Consider the following 20,301-nt stretch of genomic DNA (forward strand, 5'->3'; position numbering starts at 1 on the left):
GGCCACATGAGGCAGGTCAGCAGCCCAAACTGAAAGGACAAGAGTTTCAACTTGCCTGGGAGAGCTGTGCTGTTGATCCGCTTGAGGCCACTGATGGTATTCTGCTTGTTGCTTGTTGTTTGGGAGTGGACAGGTGTGCCAGAGCTATACAGTATATATATATATATATATATATATATATATATATATATATATATATATATAAACGCAACACTTTTGGTTTTGCTCCCATTTTGTATGAGATGAACTCAAGGATCTAAAACTTTTTCCACATACACAATATCACCATTTCCCTCAAATATTGTTCACAAACCAGTCTAAATCTGTGATAGTGAGCACTTCTCCTTTGCTGAGATAATCCATCCCATCTCACAGGTGTGCCATACCAAGATGCTGATTAGACACCATGATTAGTGCACAGGTGTGCCTTAGACTGCCCACAATAAAAGGCCACTCTGAAAGGTGCAGTTTTGTTTTATTGGGGGGGATACCAGTCAGTATCTGGTGTGACCACCATTTGCCTCATGCAGTGCAACACATCTCCTTTGCATAGAGTTGATCAGGTTGTCAATTGTGGCCTGTGGAATGTTGGTCCACTCCTCTTCAATGCCTTTGCGAAGCAGCTGGATATTGGCAGGAACTGGTACACGCTGTCGTATACGCCGGTACAGAGCATCCCAAACATGCTTAATGGGTGACATGTCCGGTGAGTATGCCGGCCATGCAAGAACTGGGACATTTTCAGCTTCCAAGAATTGTGTACAGATCCTTGCAACATGGGCCCGTGCATTATCCTGCTGCAACATGAGGTGATGTTCTTGGATGTATGGCACAACAATGGGCCTCAGGATCTCGTCACGGTATCTCTGTGCATTCAAAATGCCATCAATAAAATGCACCTGTGTTCTTCATCCATAACAGACGCCTGCCCATACCATAAACCCACCGCCACCATGGGCCACTCGATCCACAACATTGACATCAGAAAACCGCTCACCCACACGACGCCACACACGCTGTCTGCCATCTGCCCTGGACAGTGTGAACCGGAATTCATCCATGAAGAGAACACCTCTCCAATGTGCCAAATGCCAGCGAATGTGAGCATTTGCCCACTCAAGTCGGTTACGACGACGAACTGGAGTCAGGTCGAGACCCCGATGAGGACGACGAGCATGCAGATGAGCTTCCCTGAGACGGTTTCTGACAGTTTGTGCAGAAATTCTTTGGTAATGCAAACCGATTGTTTCAGCAGCTGTCCGAGTGGCTGGTCTTAGACAATCTTGGAGGTGAACATGCTGGATGTGGAGGTCCTGGGCTGGTGTGGTTACACGTGGTCTGCGGTTGTGAGGCTGGTTGGATGTACTGCCAAATTCTCTGAAACGCCTTTGGAGACGGCTTATGGTAGAGAAATGAACATTCAATACACGAGCAACAGCTCTGGTTGACATTCCTGCTGTCAGCATGCCAATTGCACGCTCCCTCAAATCTTGCGACATCTGTGGCATTGTGCTGTGTGATAAAACTGCACCTTTCAGAGTGACCTTTTATTGTGGACAGTCTAAGGCACACCTGTGCACTAATCATGGTGTCTAATCAGCATCTTGATATGGCACACCTGTGAGGTGGGATGGATTATCTCAGCAAAGGAGAAGTGCTCACTATCACAGATTTAGACTGGTTTGTGAACAATATTTGAGGGAAATGGTGATATTGTGTATGTGGAAAAAGTTTTAGATCTTTGAGTTCATCTCATACAAAATGGGAGCAAAACCAAAAGTGTTGCGTTTATATTTTTGTTGAGTGTATATATATATGTGTGTGTGTGTGTGTGTGTGTGTGTGTGTGTGTGTGTGTGTGTGTGTGTGTGTGTGTGTGTGTGTGTGTGTGTGTGTGTGTGTGTGTGTGTGTCTATTTACCTTCTCTTAAATCTTTTAATAAGTGGTGCTGAAGGTACGACAGTGTCTTTTAATGACAACATCAAGGCCTATTAACTCTGCGTTAGTGATCATAATTGGCTACATTTGGTAGTTTCTCCTCGCCAGCATAAAAATTAAGGACATGTTTGACTCACAAAATTGACCAAAACTCAGAACAATGGGAAAGTCCAAGGAACTCAGTGAAGATCTAAGAAGGAGAATTTACACAAGTTAGGAAAGTCTTTAGGAGCCATTTCTAAGCATCTGCAGATTCCAAAATCACCAGTTCAAACAACTGTACAAAATGTGTCACCACTTTGCCTAAATCTGGAAAAACTATCACCCTCAAATGTAAGGAAATTGGTTAGTGTGTTCAGCAACAACCCAGGAATCACCAAGGTTCAGACCTTCCATGAACTGTAAACAGCTGGAACACCAGCAACACTTTCCACAGTGAAGCGAGTTTTACATCACCATGGACTGAGAGGGTGCCAACCAAGAAAGAAGCCCCTGCTCCAAAATCGACATGTTCAAGCAAGACTAGAATGTGCAGCTGCCCACATGAACAAGCCAAATGCCTCTGGAGAAAAGTTTTATGGTCAGACAGCACAAAGACTGAGCAATTTGGTCACAACTAAAGGAGAAATGTTTGGAGGAGTAAAAGTAAGGCTTTCAAGCTTAAGAACATGAAAAACTGTCAAGCATGGTAGTGGTAGCATCATGCTGTGGGGCTGTTTTGTTGTCAGTGGTACTGTTGGATAGATGGAATAATGGAGGACTACCTCCAAATGCATAAATGGCACTTCAAATCAAGAGCTATACAGGTCAAACTTGGTCACAAGTGGGTGTTCCAACAGGACAATGATCTACACATCAAAACTGGCTGAGGGTTGGATAAAGCAGACTAACATTAAGCTTGTGGAATGGTCTTCCCAAAACCTCAACCTTAACCCTATTGAAAATTTGTGGAGTATGCCTAAAAGATGTGTCCGTGCCAGTAAACCAACCAATTTAAAAGAACTCTACCAGTTCTGCCAAGAAGGAAATATCCATCCAGAATTAGGCCAGAAGCTTGCTGATGGCTACCAAAAGCATCTAGTCAAGCTGCAGCTTACTCAGGGGCATTTAACCAAATATCAGTGAGGGTGTATGTATCATTTTGATCCTGTGTGGATGAGAAAAGATCCAAAATAAATTCAAACTTGAGCATCCAATTCTTGCTTTTTTTAAACCATTAATGTCATTAATTCAGTCATTAATTCAGTTTCTGTTAATAAAAATATGTTGTACTTGTTATTACAATATCATTATTATTATTATATTAGTTTTTCTTTAATACTTTTGATATAACTGTAGCTGTCATCCAGTGCTTCTGTTCCGTACTGTTCCTGATCTGTGTTGAAAAGTGTTCTTTTGCAAGACACTGCACCCAAATTGCTCAAAGTCCTTAGAACAACACAAAATTTGAAGCAATTAGTGTGCAGAAAGCCATCGAGCTGTAAGAATATTTATGTATTAATCTCGTGCAGAAGGTGGAAAAAGGAAAACTAATTAAGTTTACTTCAGAGTATTACTCAGACTAATTCTGTAGTATCAGATTTTCCTGACTGTACATAGGGTTACTCGTCATAATACCACTTTTTTCTTGCAAATACGAGCTCACAGCAACACAGCCCAATACATTTTATGGTGCCAACCAAATCCAAATTAACCAGAAGAAACCTGGTATGAGAACTGGTTTTCAGGATGTAATAAAACTTAGTGAAGCTTATATGAATGGCAGCAGTGCTGGGCAGCACACCAGCTCTTAAGCCTGTGGTTGTCTGTTTTAGCACTTTCCGTCTCCTGCACTGTGCGCACTCCTCTGCCCCAGAAGTCAGACTCTGACTGTCTCGTATAATCTTCTAGCCAGTCTTTCACTCTGATGTCAGCCTTTCCTCTCAGTCCTACTATGTCTTCTTTAATTCTGAGGTCACGTCGGTCCACAGGCTACCTATCTCCATGACGCACGCCTGTGGAGAGGAAGTGAAGATGCAACATCGTGTGAAAACATGCAAAAAATGATAACTTTCTCATGTAGAATCTCACTGAGTTGGTCTTCCTGACACGTGCGCGTGTGGCGTCTGTCCACTGAATGCTGTCTGGAGTTGCAGTGACAATACGGTAAAAAACTCGAGCAGTCCACACACATACCGCATGAGAGCCACTGACACGGCGTACAGTAGACACGCAAAGGTCGAGCAGCACTGGCGCGGTCTTTGAAGGCACAAGGATTTGCACGTGAATACCACGCGGCACTCTCAGGAATGTTCGCTGCCACTTCAGCAGATGAATCGACCACACGTTTGCGCACACAGTTCTCAGGACCAATGTGAACTTTTACATAGCTATTAAGTGAAAGAGGCTGTGAAAATTCCCCATATTTTAAGCAGGAACAACCACTGACAGACATGCAGAATGATGTCCACTGAGCTGTATCTCTCAAGTTCCATTAACATCCTCACAGACAATGAAAATAAAACAATAAATTTGGATTGCCTCGTCCAATTCTCCACACAGGTGAAATCCTCAGTCCCAGCCCTGGTTGGCAGCATTAGACTGTGGTCCTCAGAAAAATAAATAAATAAAAAGACAAAATCCAGTTTGTGGCCAGGCACAATGCTTAAATCTTGCCTGTACAACTGGACTGGACATTCACAGTTGAACCACGCATAAAACTGAGTTCCATTAGATGGCACAACTCTGCTCTGGTAGAACAGGACGCACAGGCACGTGATCTTTTGGAAGTGCTTCAATAAAAATAAAATAAAGCAATGACGCCAGAGTGCTGACATCATCCGTCCAGCACAGCATGCACTGTGTGCCCAGCAGGTGTGCGCCAACCAGGAGCATTAAACTTAAATCCATTTCTGTCCTTGGAATAATAAATAAATAAACAAACAATAAATCTGGTTTGTACAGATCATTCATGACCGGACAGAATGTGTCCAGACTACGCATTTACATGGCGTGTATGCTGACCAGGAGCATTAAAATTAATTTCCGATTCTTTCCTCAGAAAAATAAATACATAAATAAATAAACACAGTGAATTTGGTCCATATAGCTCATCTGTGGATGGACAGGATGTTGGGTGGGTACCGGCCGGTTGCATAGCGGGATGGCTAGAGGCAGCCGGAGTGTTCAGTCACTTCCAGAAGCGCTGCTCTTCTCCAATCATATAAAAAAAGTGTATCATCTCCTCAAAAGTTGTCTTACGAGGTCTGTTAGAAAACCATCCGACCTTTTATTTTTTGCAAAAACCATATGGATTTGAATCACGTGTGATTGCATCAGCCAAGCTTGAACCTTCGTGCGCATGCGTGAGTTTTTTCACGCCTGTCAGTTGCGTCATTTGCCTGTGAGCAGGCTTTGTGTGAGCAGTGGTCCACCCCTCTCGTCGGATTTTTATTGCGAATAAAATGTCTGAACGATTTGGAGCTTTGCTGCATCAAATTTTTCCAGAAACTGTGAGAGACCTCCAGGTGGACACCATTCGGAAAATTCAGATGGCTTTCAGGGACGATTTTATGGAGATTACACAGATTAAGGAGTGATCCAGCCGGTTTAAAGACCGCTCACAGCGGCTGAGAGCGCGGCGCACTCCGAGCGCCGATTGACAGGCTGAAACAACCAGATCATTTCCAAAGTGAAGGCTTTGTTGATCCGGGACGTCATCTGACTTCCACAGAAATGGCAGAAGACGTGGACATCAGCACTTTTTCGGCACATTCCACTGTTACAGGAGTTTTTGTCATGGAAAGAGAAGTGGAGGGATGCGCCACCGAGCCGCTCATGACGCGGGACAAAAGCAACTCCGTGTTGGTCTCACAGGACGGCTTTCAGATGGCTTTCAGACGGCTTTTGGTGGCTTTTCAGTCGTGTGACTATCCGAGAAATTGTGGATGAGCTGGACATGCCAGAAAATGTCCTGTGAGGCTTCATCACAGCGTTGCTTTGCGCCATGCGGCTTCATCCCGACGCGCGAATTCCTCCGCTCCTCTTTCCATGACAAAAACTCCTGTAACAGTGGAATGTGCCGTTCATTTCCAAACTGAACGCTGTGTTGATCCGGGACATCGTCTGACTACCACAGAAAGACGTGGACATCAGCACATTTTCGGCACATTGAGACAGACGTGCGGAGAAATTCTGGTGGTTGGCTCTCACTGCGGTATTGTATCACTTCCTGTTCCAGAGCACAGCGGTATTTTGCTGTATCTGTTAGCTGTTTAATCTGCGCAATTAGATTGATCTAGTTAACTAGATAACTATTTGTTTCACAGTGTAATCTTCACGTGCCTTAACTAAAGCACTCCCTCTGCTGAATCACCTCTAAATTATTTACACATTATTCACTTTGTGTGTTTTTAGCAATCCGCTAGCTTAGCGCAGCTACTAGCTCTTAGCCAGTTTAGCATGGCAGCTTCTCCTGTCTCTCCCGCACTTTTCTGCTCTGGGTGTGAAATGTTTAGTTATTCCTCAGCCTCCTTTAGCAGTAATGGTACTTGTAGTAAGTGTAGCTTATTCGTAGCTTTGGAGGCCAGGCTGGGGTAATTGGAGACTTGGCTCCGCACCTTGGAAAATCCTACAGCTAGCCAGGCCCCTGTAGTCAGTGCGGACCAAGGTAGCTTAGCCGCCGTTAGTTCCCCTCCAGCAGATCCCGAGCAGCCGGGAAAGCAGGCCGACTAGGTGACTGTGAGGAGAAAGCGTAGTCCTAAACAGAAGCCCCGTGTACACCGCCAACCCGTTCACATCTCTAACCGATTTTCCCCACTCGGCGACACACCCGCCGAGGAACAAACTCTGGTTATTGGCGACTCTGTTTTGAGAAATGTGAAGTTAGCGACACCAGCAACCATAGTCAGTTGTCTTCCGGGGGCCAGAGCAGGCAACATTGAAGGAAATTTGAAACTGCTGGCTAAGGCTAAGCGTAAATTTGGTAAGATTGTAATTCATGTCAGCAGTAATGACACCCAGTTACGCCAATCGGAGGTCACTAAAATTAATATTGAATCGATGTGTAACTTTGCAAAAACAATGTCGGACTCTGTAGTTTTCTCTGGGCCCCTCCCCAATCGGACCGGGAGTGACATGTTTAGCCGCATGTTCTCCTTGAATTGCTGGCTGTCTGAGTGGTGTCCAAAAAATGAGGTGGGCTTCATAGATAATTGGCAAAGCTTCTGGGGAAAACCTGGTCTTGTTAGGAGAGATGGCATCCATCCCACTTTGGATGGAGCAGCTCTCATTTCTAGAAATCTGGCCAATTTTCTTACATCCTCCAAACCGTGACTATCCAGGGTTGGGACCAGGAAGCAGAGTTGTAGTCTTACATACCTCTCTGCAGCTTCTCTCCCCCTGCCATCCCCTCATTACCCCATCCCCGTAGAGACGGTGCCTGCTCCCAGACCACCAATAACCAGCAAAAATCTATTTAAGCATAAAAATTCAAAAAGAAAAAAAATAATATAGCACCTTCAACTGCACCACAGACTAAAACAGTTAAATGTGGTCTATTAAACATTAGATCTCTCTCTTCTAAGTCCCTGTTAGTAAATGATATAATAATTGATCAACATATTGATTTATTCTACCTTACAGAAACCTGGTTACAGCAGGATGAATATGTTAGTTTAAATGAGTCAACACCCCCGAGTCACACTAACTGCCAGAATGCTCATAGCACGGGCTGAGGCGGAGGGTTAGCAGCAATCTTCCACTCCAGCTTATTAATTAATCAAAAACCCAGACAGAGCTTTAATTCATTTGAAAGCTTGTCTCTTAGTCTTGTCCATCCAAATTGGAAGTCCCAAAAACCAGTTTTATTTGTTGTTATCTATCGTCCTCCTGGTCGTTACTGTGAGTTTCTCTGTGAATTTTCGGACCTTTTGTCTGACTTAGTGCTTAGCTCAGATAAGATAATTATAGTGGGCGATTTTAACATCCACACAGATGCTGAGAATGACAGCCTCAACACTGCATTTAATCTATTGTTAGACTTGATTGGCTTTGCTCAAAATGTAAATGAGTCCACCCACCACTTTAATCATACCTTAGATCTTGTTCTGACTTATGGTATGGAAATTGAAGACTTAACAGTATTCCCTGAAAACCCCCTTCTGTCTGATCATTTCTTAATAACATTTACATTTACTCTGATGGACTACCCAGCAGTGGGGAATAAGTTTCATTACAGTAGAAGTCTTACAGAAAGCGCTGTAACTAGGTTTAAGGATATGATTCCTTCTTTATGTTCTCCAATGCCATATACCAACACAGGGCAGAGTAGCTACCTAAACTCTGTGAGTGAGATAGATTATCTCATCAATAGTTTTATATCCTCATTGAGGACAACTTTGGATGCTGTAGCTCCTCTGAAAAAGAGAGCCTTAAATCAGAAGTGCCTGACTCCGTGGTATAACTCACAACCTCGCAGCTTAAAGCAGATAACCCGTAAGTTGGAGAGGAAATGGCGTCTCACTAATTTAGAAGATCTTCACTTAGCCTGGAAAAAGAGTCTGTTGCTCTATAAAAAAGCCCTCCGTAAAGCTAGGACATCTTACTACTCATCACTAATTGAGGAAAATAAGAACAATCCCAGGTTTCTTTTCAGCACTGTAGCCAGGCTGACAAAGAGTCAGAGCTCTATTGAGCCGAGTATTCCTTTAACTTTAACTAGTAATGACTTCATGACTTTCTTTGCTAATAAAATTTTATCTATTAGAGAAAAAATTACTCATAACCATCCCAAAGACATATCGTTCTCTTTGGCTGCTTTCAGTGATGCCGGTATTTGGTTAGACTCTTTCTCTGCGATTGGTCTATCTGAGTTATTTTCATTAGTTACTTCCTCCAAACCATCAACATGTCTATTAGACCCCATTCCTACCAGGCTGCTCAAGGAAGCCCTACCATTAATTAATGCTTCGATCTTAAATATGATCAATCTATCTTTATTAGTTAGCTATGTACCACAGGCTTTTAAGGTGGCAGTAATTAAACCATTACTTAAAAAGCCATCACTTGACCCAGCTATCTTAGCTAATTATAGGCCAATCTCCAACCTTCCTTTTCTCTCAAAAATTCTTGAAAGGGTAGTTGTAAAACAGCTAACTGATCATCTGCAGAGGAATGATCTATTTGAAGAGTTTCAGTCAGGGTTTAGAATTCATCATAGTACAGAAACAGCATTAGTGAAGGTTACAAATGATCTTCTTATGGCCTCAGATGGTGGACTCATCTCTGTGCTTGTTCTGTTAGACCTCAGTGCTGCTTTTGATACTGTTGACCATAAAATTTTATTACAGAGATTAGAGCATGCCATAGGTATTAAAGGCACTGCGCTGCGGTGGTTTGAATCATATTTATCTAATAGATTACAATTTGTTCATGTAAATGGGGAATCTTCTTCACAGACTAAGGTTAATTATGGAGTTCCACAAGGTTCTGTGCTAGGACCAGTTTTATTCACTTTACACATGCTTCCCTTAGGCAGTATTATTAGACAGCATTGCTTACATTTTCATTGTTACGCAGATGATACCCAGCTTTATCTATCCATGAAGCCAGAGGACACACACCAATTAGCTAAACTGCAGGATTGTCTTACAGGCATAAAGACATGGATGACCTCTAATTTCCTGCTTTTAAACTCAGATAAAACTGAAGTTATTGTACTTGGCCCCACAAATCTTAGAAACATGGTGTCTACATTACCCTGGCATTACCCTGACCTCTAGTAATACCATGAGAAATCTTGGAGTCATTTTTGATCAGGATATGTCATTCAATGCGCATATTAAACAAATATGTAGGACTGCTTTTTTGTATTTGCGCAATATCTCTAAAATTAGAAAGGTCTTGTCTCAGAGTGATGCTGAAAAACTAATTCATGCATTTACTTCCTCTAGGCTGGACTATTGTAATTCATTATTATCAGGTTGTCCTAAAAGTTCCCTGAAAAGCCTTCAGTTATTTCAAAATGCTGCAGCTAGAGTGCTAACAGGGACTAGAAGGAGAGAGCATATCTCACCCATATTGGCTTCTCTTCATTGGCTTCCTGTTAATTCTAGAATAGAATTTAAAATTATTCTTCTTACTTATAAGGTTTTGAATAATCAGGTCCCATCTTATCTTAGGGACCTCATAGTACCATATCCCCCCAATAGAGCGCTTCGCTCTCAGACTGCAGGCTTACTTGTAGTTCCTAGGGTTTGTAAGAGTAGAATGGGAGGCAGAGCCTTCAGCGTTCAGGCTCCTCTCCTCTGGAACCAGCTCCCAATTCCGATCAGGGAGACAGACACCCTCTCTACTTTTAAGATTAGGCTTAAAACTTTCCTTTTTGCTAAAGCTTATAGTTAGGGCTGGATCAGGTAACCCTGAACCATCCCTTAGTTATGCTGCTATAGACTTAGACTGCTGGGGGGTTCCCATGATGCACTGAGTATTTCTTTCTCTTTTTACTCTGTATGCACCACTCTGCATTTAATCATTAGTGATTGATCTCTGCTCCCCTCCACAGCATGACTTTTTCCTGGTTCTCTCCCTCAGCCCCAACCAGTCCCAGCAGAAGACTGCCCCTCCCTGAGCCTGGTTCTGCTGGAGTTTTCTTCCTGTTAAAAGGGAGTTTTTCCTTCCCACTGTTGCTTGCTCACAGGGGGTCGTTTTGACCATTGGGGTTTTTCCGTAATTATTGTATGGCTTTGCCTTACAATATAAAGCGCCTTGGGGCAACTGTTTGTTGTGATTTGGCGCTATATAAATAAAATTGATTTGATTTGATTTATTTATTCTTCATGCTCTTAAGTGAAAGTCATTCCCATTCTCTAATTAATTCACTTACATTCTCTAATTAAATTCCTCTCAGTGTTACATTATCACACAAAGCTTTAGCAATAACAGTCTCGTTAAAATACAAACATGAAACACGATATATTCGAAGCACTTATAACCACACAAAAAATAAAAGATGTACACTTTTCTGACGTTTCTCGTAGCCCCATAATGATAAAAAAAAAAAAAAACTAATTTTCTCACACCTGCTCAGTATCAGGAAAAGATATGATTGCTAGTTGTATTTTGACCCTCTGCTTGTTTCACTGGCTTACTCATTTGCTGCTTCCCCCATGGACATGTTTGCAGGATGGACTGACTTCCTGTGTCATGGACCTGGACCCAAAAAAGTTGGACAAAACTATAAGACTCTCTCTGGAGTGTTGTAAATAAAAAACATTTTACTGGGAATTCAAGCCAAGGTTGGTACACAGGAAGGAAAGCCAAGATCAACAACAGTTTCCAAAACATGAGACGAAAGCGAGGTCAAAAACAGGCAAGGGTTCAAAAACACAGCTAAGCAAAAACAGACAAGATCAAGAGCTGGGTACAAAAGGATGGAACAATGACACAATGGAACAACGAACTGGTGAGGCATGGATGTGAACACAGGGCTTAAATAACCAGAGTGATAAGGGAAAATGAGGAACAGGTGTGGAGGAACAACCAGGAAAAGGGTGTGGCAAACAAGGGGAACAAGACACCCAAATCCCAACCACCCGGCAAGAGAGTGCAGTTAACAAAACACAAAGCAAACCACCACCAGAACATAATAACCAGACATAGCATGAACATAATGATCAAACAAAACCACCCCACATGACATTCTGTGTACCAAATACTTGGCTGTGTCCTCGACTACATTCATTGCCTACTTCCACCCAGACAACACTGTGGCACGGACATCCTCCGCTGCTTATTCTGACTGTTCCAGTTGTTACTGTGCAGAATAAAATCAGCTTTTACCAGACACCAATGATGTTCTGTGCCCAGGAGTAACCAGTCTTGCTATGACAAACTGGTCCGCCCCCACCATTCAAAAGTTACCATCAATCAGCTGCAACTGGGTGAAACACAGGCATCCCCATGACCTTCTCCAGCTGTTGGTTTCCTCAACACTGAGGAACATGCATGCTGGATGATTCCCAGAGAAATGCTCCACATGTCTAAAATATTGTGATGGATGTTTCATCACCATGCAAGTGATACTTTGCATCTGAATCTCCCCAAGAAACATTTAACACAAAGTTACTACAACAGTACCCAAGGATCCTCTAAAGAACCTGAGTACCAAAGACATCTAGTCACCACCTTGAGTTACTGGATGGCATCCAAGTTTCACAAAAATGCAGTAACAGATTAGGCATCCATTATTTTTTCCCAACACAGCTGAAATCTGAGGAAACAGATTTGGTTTTCTTTGCATCTTTACATTTATGTTGTTGCTATTGCTGTTCTTAAAGATGCTGCAGTCTAAAATTGTTGTTGGCACGAACATGGTGACTTTGCTCTCACGCTATATTCTCCTTTACTGACTTTACATTCCTTCCTTGCTGTGAGAAGACGAGGGATGCAGGGAGAAAAGCCACTATTTGTTTTAATTTGTTGCTGTGTTTTCCACCATTCCTTTCTTTTGGAAATGCACCCTGGGTCCTTTTTGTGAATCACCCGGCAACAGACATCACTATTTCTCCGTCTTTTCACAGCAAGCGGAAATGTTAGGCCAAGCTCTTATGGAAACGCAGCGTCCTACCTGACTGACTTACCAATGAAGGCCCGAACACATTCTGAGGGCCTGTAGTGTTACACATAACTGGTCCTGACAACAATCCCTCCCCTCTCTGCACCACCCGAACACAAGTGATGCTTTACGGAATTAAGAGACATGGAAAAGCTTGAGGCCTTCCACACTGTTTGTCTCTCTAATACTGCTTTATTTTTGTCATTCACTTACATAAATGCATGTTTTCATAAGTTTCTAATTCCAGAGTCAATATTACAACAGTGGAGTAAAGATGTATAGGATTTTTTGCAATAATAAATTACATGTTGTATTGATTGGTACATATAACAGGAATGTTTTGATCACCTCAAAATTACAAAATATCATATTCTACCTCATCGTTTTAATGGCATAAGTCACTTTGACACCAGTATCTGCTCTTCACATTTTGACCTCAGCCAGATTCATGTGGCTGGTTACAGTTTGATGAAAGTGGTCAACACATTATAGTGAGCCACATTTTAGTTTTGTAGTCACTAAGCAGTTTGTTTTGAATTTGACAAGTCTGACTGTTTGTTTCAGATTTAGCTAGTTCAGTTAGTTCAGTTGTTGTTTGCTCATTTCATATTCAGCTTTCTGATTAATCTGGAAAAAGGGGCGGTGCCAGGAAATGCTTTGATTGTTGTTGTTGTTGTTGTTGTTGTTGTTAGGGTAGTGCATTTTTTGGTACTGGTGGAGAGTTCTAACTAGGGATGGGTATTGATAAGATTTCATCGATATCGATGCCATTATCGATTCCCTTATCGATACCTCTTGTGAATTTTCTGTGTACTAAAAGTAGGCTTTACAGGTTTTCTATGTCAACAACATTTTATTGAGTCTTAAAGTAAATAAATATGAAATTGGTCACTGTATCCTTGATCTCTGGACATAAATAAAAATAAACAAAATCTGTAGTTTTTGTCAAAAGCATTTCCTTTCAGACATTTTGGCATGAATGTCTCTCCATACCTCTGAGCTGAGCTCAGCTGGCTGCTGCATGTCAGCACAGGACAACTCATTTTGGGAGGAAAAAAATGTTTTGATTGATTGCAGTTTGTTTGTATTACAACATTTGGAAGGAGGTGTCAATTGATTTAAACGGCGTTTCGCTTTGAAGTTATAAATTCTGACTGAACTCTATTGTTCTAACTTGACTTGTCAGAGAGCCGCGCAGCGTTTGGAGTTGTTTGAACAGAACGGAGGACGATTCTCGTTTCTTTATGTTCATTGTTAGCTGGTTTTATATTTTCTGTTGTGTTTTGTTTTATCAGGTTCTTTTTGTCTCTTTCTCTAAAATTGTATTGTAGCATTATTAGTTGTTATTATTATTATTGTTGTTGATATTATTACTAATATGCATATGTTGCAGACATGAACGAGTGAAGCTCGTCAGCATCTCACCATGTCATTTAGGTTCTTCAGACTTTATTTTAAGTAAATGCTTCAGGGGAGCATTAGCATGGCAAAAACCTTTCAGCTTCGGGGGGGTGCTCCGCCCCCAGACCCCCCACCTTTTTAAGCATTTTCCTTATTTTGCCTTTCAGTCTCTGGAGGGGCTCAGCCCTCCATACTCTCCACCTTTTTAAGCATTTTTCTTTTTGCTTTTCAGCTGACCCCCCAATTACAGCCCTCTTAACCCCCTGCCACTTTAAGCATTGTTTTAATGTAGATGTAAATTAAGTTTTCAGCTAGTTGACAGTAGGGCTGTACAATATGGCCAATTATCGTATCTCAATATTGTCATGTAAATGTCACTTATATACATGCTTTTTTAAAAGATATTTATGTGTACCTTAGTAAACACTAGTAGAGTTCCTCCTTAGATTTGGAATGTATAATAGAAGATATACCTTACTGAATTTTCATATCAATATAATATACAATATGACTATGATTTGACACAAAGTGCAGCAAAAGTGAAAATTAAACATTCTTAAACAAAACAGTAATAATACCACACTCATTTTGCACTCATCATAAGGTTAGGATACTGTGCCCAATAAAAGTATTGGAACACTTGGAATTTCACACATTTTGATTTGTTTGTCATTTTAAATACAAGAAATACAAAAAATAAAGAATTAAAATTTCTAAAATTATCTTCCAAACTCAAACTGAAAGCAAATCTTTAAAACTTGATAAAACCTGTACATAATAATCACTTTTATTGCCAGTTTTCTTTAAACAAGTCAGGGGATGGAAACATGAACATTTACAAGTCACTGAATATGTCTTGGACTTTATTTACATCAGTTATGAAGAAATACAAAATTTTCTCTCACCAAAACATCAAATCTAGGCTTTCATCTCAAATGTACTTTCTGTCAAACTGTAGCTGAACTTTCAGGTCTTCTTTTTAAGAAAATCCTTCTCTACACCACTTCATCAGGAAGCTGGATTATCAAGTTGGAGAGATTTGCTTTCAGTTTGAGTTACAGAAGATAATTTTAGAAAAAAAATGTGTTTGAAATGGAATAAACAAATTAAAATGTGTGAAATACCAAGTGTTCCAATAATTTTGAGGGCAATTGAGAAACACTGAGGAGCAGCATCTTACATCTCATATATAGTGCAGCAGATAAGAGAATATTTAGAGTGGAATCCTGCAAATGGTGATACAAAGATCAATTTTGGCACAAATAATCCATAGACATCAACTCTTTTAAAAAGCTAATTGGCTGCTTTTCAATAGGCAGCCAGGTAGGGGTCAACTGAAGAATTACACAGGGGTCAAAATCAGGGGTAGGCAACTTGTTCCAGAAAGGGCCAAGAGGGTGCAGGTTTTCTTTGCAGCCACTGATTCCACCAGGTGATTTCACTGATTAATATGTCATCTTGAGCAGATGACATTAGTTAATCAGTGAAATCACCTGGTGGAATCAGTGGCTGCAAAGAAAACCTGCACCCTCTTGGCCCTTTCTGGAACACGTTACCCACCCCTGGTCTAAATTAAAAGATGCTCCAGTCATATAGAAAACTACACCACATTATTTGCCTGATCAGAAAGAGCCCAAAAAAAGGTATAGTTTGGACAATTTGTGACTGAATGTTATGGAGTTATGAGGTAAAAGCAGCAAGAATGGTGACAAAGGTCAGTTTCAGTTTGTACAGGGGTCAAAAGTTAAAGCTGCGCCATTAATTTTGCTCCAGCTGTATTTGTGCTGAATTTGATGCTTGTATCACCATTTGAAGGATTGTTTCAGTTATCTGCTGCACTAATAAGCCAACAACAATAAGCCAACCAGATTAAAGGAGAAATGCTGCTTTTAACAACCTGGACCTCATTTCTGACATAAAATACGGTCGTTTACTCACCAATATAAGTTTGGTGTGATTAGAAGTACATAGTTCAAATCTGGAGCAAACATTTTTCTTCTTCTACTAAGATGGATTTGAACTTTTTGTAGTACACAGCACAAACTACTGGACAGGAGGAACCTAGCAGTCAATGTGACTCACTGATTTGAAAATGCAGCTCTTTCAACCAGACGTGTGGTGCCGTGACATGTCAATCATCTGTGTCCAATCAGATTTCAGGAGACTCCAGAGAAACCCCGGTCTCCGCTCTTGCTCCATCCATGCCAGGAAATGTTTGACATTTGAACATTTCCTGTTTCACTGTGACTGATAAGTTGGCACTTCCTGTTTGTGTGAGCTTGCCACTGAGTTCCCGTCAGATTCCATGGGATCTCGTCTGTCTATCCAGGAAGTGTTTGACATTTGAACATTTCCTGTTTTACTGTGGATTTGAAAATTAGCACTTCCTGTTTAGGATGCCCTGTACCATGAGTGAGCTTTGCACTGCTGCTTGACGCTTCGCTCATATTAATATATAAATAAAACTTTTTTTTTAAATATTACAATTTGTGATACATTTGACTCTTTTACAATAACAAACGCTGAGCCATTAATTATTATACAGAAAACAAATGCACACAAATGTGCTGAGATGTGAAAGCTTAATGCTAACTTTAACATTGAAAATGCTATAGACATCCTAACACATTAGCATCGGTCCTGTTTTAAGTTATAAAATACATCTATCAACTGTTTCAGAAGACCATAACAGCTCGGTTTAACATAAAAAAGGTAAATATTACTCACAGACATATGCTCTTTAGGGTTTTAGTGGGGAAAAAATAAGATAAAGCGAAATAAAACAAAGAACCAACGAAGCAGCAGATTGAAGCACTGCTTCATTGATTCAAGGTTCAAAGAAGAGCGCGCTGCAGAAACGGTTGATTACAGACCCACTGCAGGGTCTGTAATCAACGTAGAGAAATGATCATTTTCCTGACAAACACCCCCTAAAACAACGGCTGTTCTGAAGGACCGATAAGGGAAATGTTAAGCAAAAAGGCTATTGATGTCGGTGGATTAAATCATTTCTTAATCATACCTGAAAAGAACCAGTTCCAAATACCCATCCCTAGTTCTAACAATTGCATTTCTAGAAGAATTCTAATGATTTCTGTTACACGTAAAAACTACTTTGATGTTAATGTCCTTCAGTTTTTTATGGTCTGATCCTTATCTGTGGCAAATTAAATGTGTCCCACTTAAGTGATTTTATGAGAGGTTCTTGATATACAATTTTTAATGGGTTTATGTCTTCTGCTCTGCATTTATAAGTTGTCTTGTTGTTGTTGAGGTTTTATTTGCTTGTTTATTTGTAATCACCTGGTGGAGTCAGTGGCTACAAAGAAAACCTGCACCCGCTTGGCCCTTTCTGGAATAAGTTGTCCACCCCTGGTCTCAATTAAAAGATACTCCAATCATATAGAAAACTACACCACATTATTTGCCTGTTTGCTTGTTTATTTGTTTGTTTCATGTACATGATTTTGAAAAGATTGCAGATCAAGTTTCATCTCACTTTTGTGTTGGAAAGGCATGTGATTCCAATCATGGGCTAAATTTGACTGCTTCTTCCTTTGAAGATTGATTACTGTGGTGTATAAGACACTAAAGAGGGTTAAAATATACCTTTTCTGTTTTTCTTGTATGCAAATAATGAATGTTTATGAGTTCAGTGGCACGAATATTTCATGAGGTGAACGCTGGAACGTACCATTCAACTCGGCTTTGCCTCATTGAATGGTATGTTCCAGCCCTTCATGCATCCAGACAGCTTACAGTGGAGTGGATTTTGTGTGTGTGTGTGTGTGTGTGTGTGTGTGTGTGTGTGTGTGTGTGTGTGTGTGTGTGTGTGTGTGTGTGTGTGTGTGTGTGTGTCTGTGTGTGTGTCTGTGTGTGTGTTACAAGAATTAGCACCGTCAGTTAGCTCAATGAAATTGTTGTCTCACTTGTGTCGTTGTCCCACATGTGTGCACACGCACTCACAATCGGGTCGGCGATTGTGCGTGCGTGTACTACAGAAAAAAAAAGACTGTGTACATCCTCAGTGCAGCAAAAAAAAAAAAATCACGTCAGAAATTAGTCCAGCTTTTCATTCTAACTTCCTGCTAACAGCCTGCAAACAGCGCAGTGGATTTGTTTCATGTGTGCATGTTGTGTGTGTGGTTGTGTCTGTAGCCCAGTCTCACATTTTTTTTTTTTTTTTTTGTGCGCCCATCACGAAATGAGTCAAATTTTCGTGATGGTGTTCTTTTTTTAACTCACTATTCCTAACCCTACTCCTACCCCCCCACCCTAACCATAACCCCCCCGACCCCCCGCATCACTTTTAATTTTGTGCAGCCATCACGGAATGAATTACAATGAATTCGTGCTGCCATGACAAAAATGAGGCACTTTTCGTCACAGTATCACGAACCAGTAGATTAATGTATATTTCGTGCTGCTGAATCACGACTTGCCATGAGACTGGGTTGGTGTGTGTGTGTGTGTGTGTGTGTGTGTGTGTGTGTGTGTGTGTGTGTGTGTGTGTGTGTGTGTGTGTGTGTGTGTGTGTGTGTGTGTGTGTGTGTGTGCGTGTGTGTGTGCGTGTGTGTCTTCAGAGTGCAATGGTACCAAACATATGGAACCAAATTTGCACTCTAAATGGAACCAAATTGCACTGGGACGAATAATCCATGTCATGTGACATACTAGGAAAGCACCAATTAAATGACAAGGATCCACTCAGCTGTTCTATAATTAAAGAAGAAAGAAAAGTCTCTCCATTCTTCCATGATCTTACTGAAAAGGCTGTGCTTACCAGAACATGACAATTACAGTTCTTCTGGGAAAAAATAACAATAATCATACTATAATTTGAGCAATGTTTGTCTGTTTTTGGTCTGTTTGATCCTTTTGGTTACTTTTATTACCTTTGTCTAGTTTCCACCAAATGTGGCATGTAAATGAAGGTCAGCTCTAAAATTACCATTAAAGGGTTTGGTCATTGAGGTCTAAGGTCAAAATGTTGATATTACACTCTGATGTCCACCAAAGTTTGCGCACATATGTAAACCTACTAACAAACAAACCAACACTCGTGATCACATAACCTCCTTGGTGCAGGTAATTACATAGATTTCAGAAGTAAATTATTCCAAATTTTGAGTGTCACAATCATATTGAATACTAGAATAAAATAACAAAATACACATCATCATTATGGCCGTCACCACCAGCAGCCACACCGCTGATGTTTCTCACATGAGACATGATCTGTTACAGCATGTAGTTTGGAAGCATCGCATTTGTAGCCTGTGTCAGTGGAGCTGACAGCGGGCCACCTGTACTCTGCTCCATGTTACTACCACCTCCCTCTGTAATTACAAGCTTCGCTGCACACATGCTCACATCAGGTGGAGCCGGGGCCACGAGCACCACACCGCCAGCCCTCGTCATGGTGGCATTTTGAAATCAACCCCGTGTGAAAGAGCTGCAGGCCAACTGGAGACTTTTTGCACATCTGAGGCACCACAACCCTGCAGGCCAATCAGCCAGCTGGGATTTGAAATGCAAATTTTTTTGTTTGGTATCATTAGAAGGTTTGCTGACCCCTCATTGGCTCACCATCTGGACATTCTTTGGTTTGCTTGCAGTCGTGTGCAGCGCTGTATCAACGTTACAGAGCCTGCAAGACAGCTGACCAATAAATAAATTACATAAAAAAGGAGGATTAGTGCAGATGAAGGAAGAAACAGGGAAAATGCACAGGAAAAACCAAATAGGACAGGAGACAGAAATTCTAGAAGGGCACAATCAGACAGAAACAGACATACTAACTTCAAAAAGTAGCCACAGCTCTCACATTAGTCATTCATCTGTCAAAACCTGATGCAGATGTTTATATGCAATACTGTGCAAAGGTTTTAGGCATCCCAGAGTTATCATAAAAGTCGCGTTTGATGCCTCTCCCCCCCACCCCCTTTTTTAGTGGCATATCAGCACAAAATCACTTCCAACAAATGTGAATATGTGAGCTATATTTATTTATTCCATAAAAAAAAAGAATAATAATTTATTTATAAATGAATACCACACAAACACATTGGCAAATGGTCATACGATATTAAAATGATTGTAAAATACAAATACTACTTTAAGTTGCATTTTCCTAAAACAGTTTTTTGAGGTCCTGCAACTTACATCTGTTACAAAAGTATCTGACCTTTTTATTTTTTTCAAAAACCATATGGATTTGAATCACGTGTGATTGCATCAGCCAAGCTTGAACCTTCATGCGCATGCGTGAGTTTTTTCACGCCTGTCGGTTGCGTCATTCGCCTGTGAGCAGGCTTTGTGTGAGCACTGGTCCACCCCTCTTGTCAGATTTTTATTGCGAATAAATGT

The sequence above is a fragment of the Thalassophryne amazonica genome, chromosome 3, assembly GCF_902500255.1.
Source record: "Thalassophryne amazonica chromosome 3, fThaAma1.1, whole genome shotgun sequence".
Classification (NCBI taxonomy): Eukaryota; Metazoa; Chordata; class Actinopteri; order Batrachoidiformes; family Batrachoididae; genus Thalassophryne; species Thalassophryne amazonica.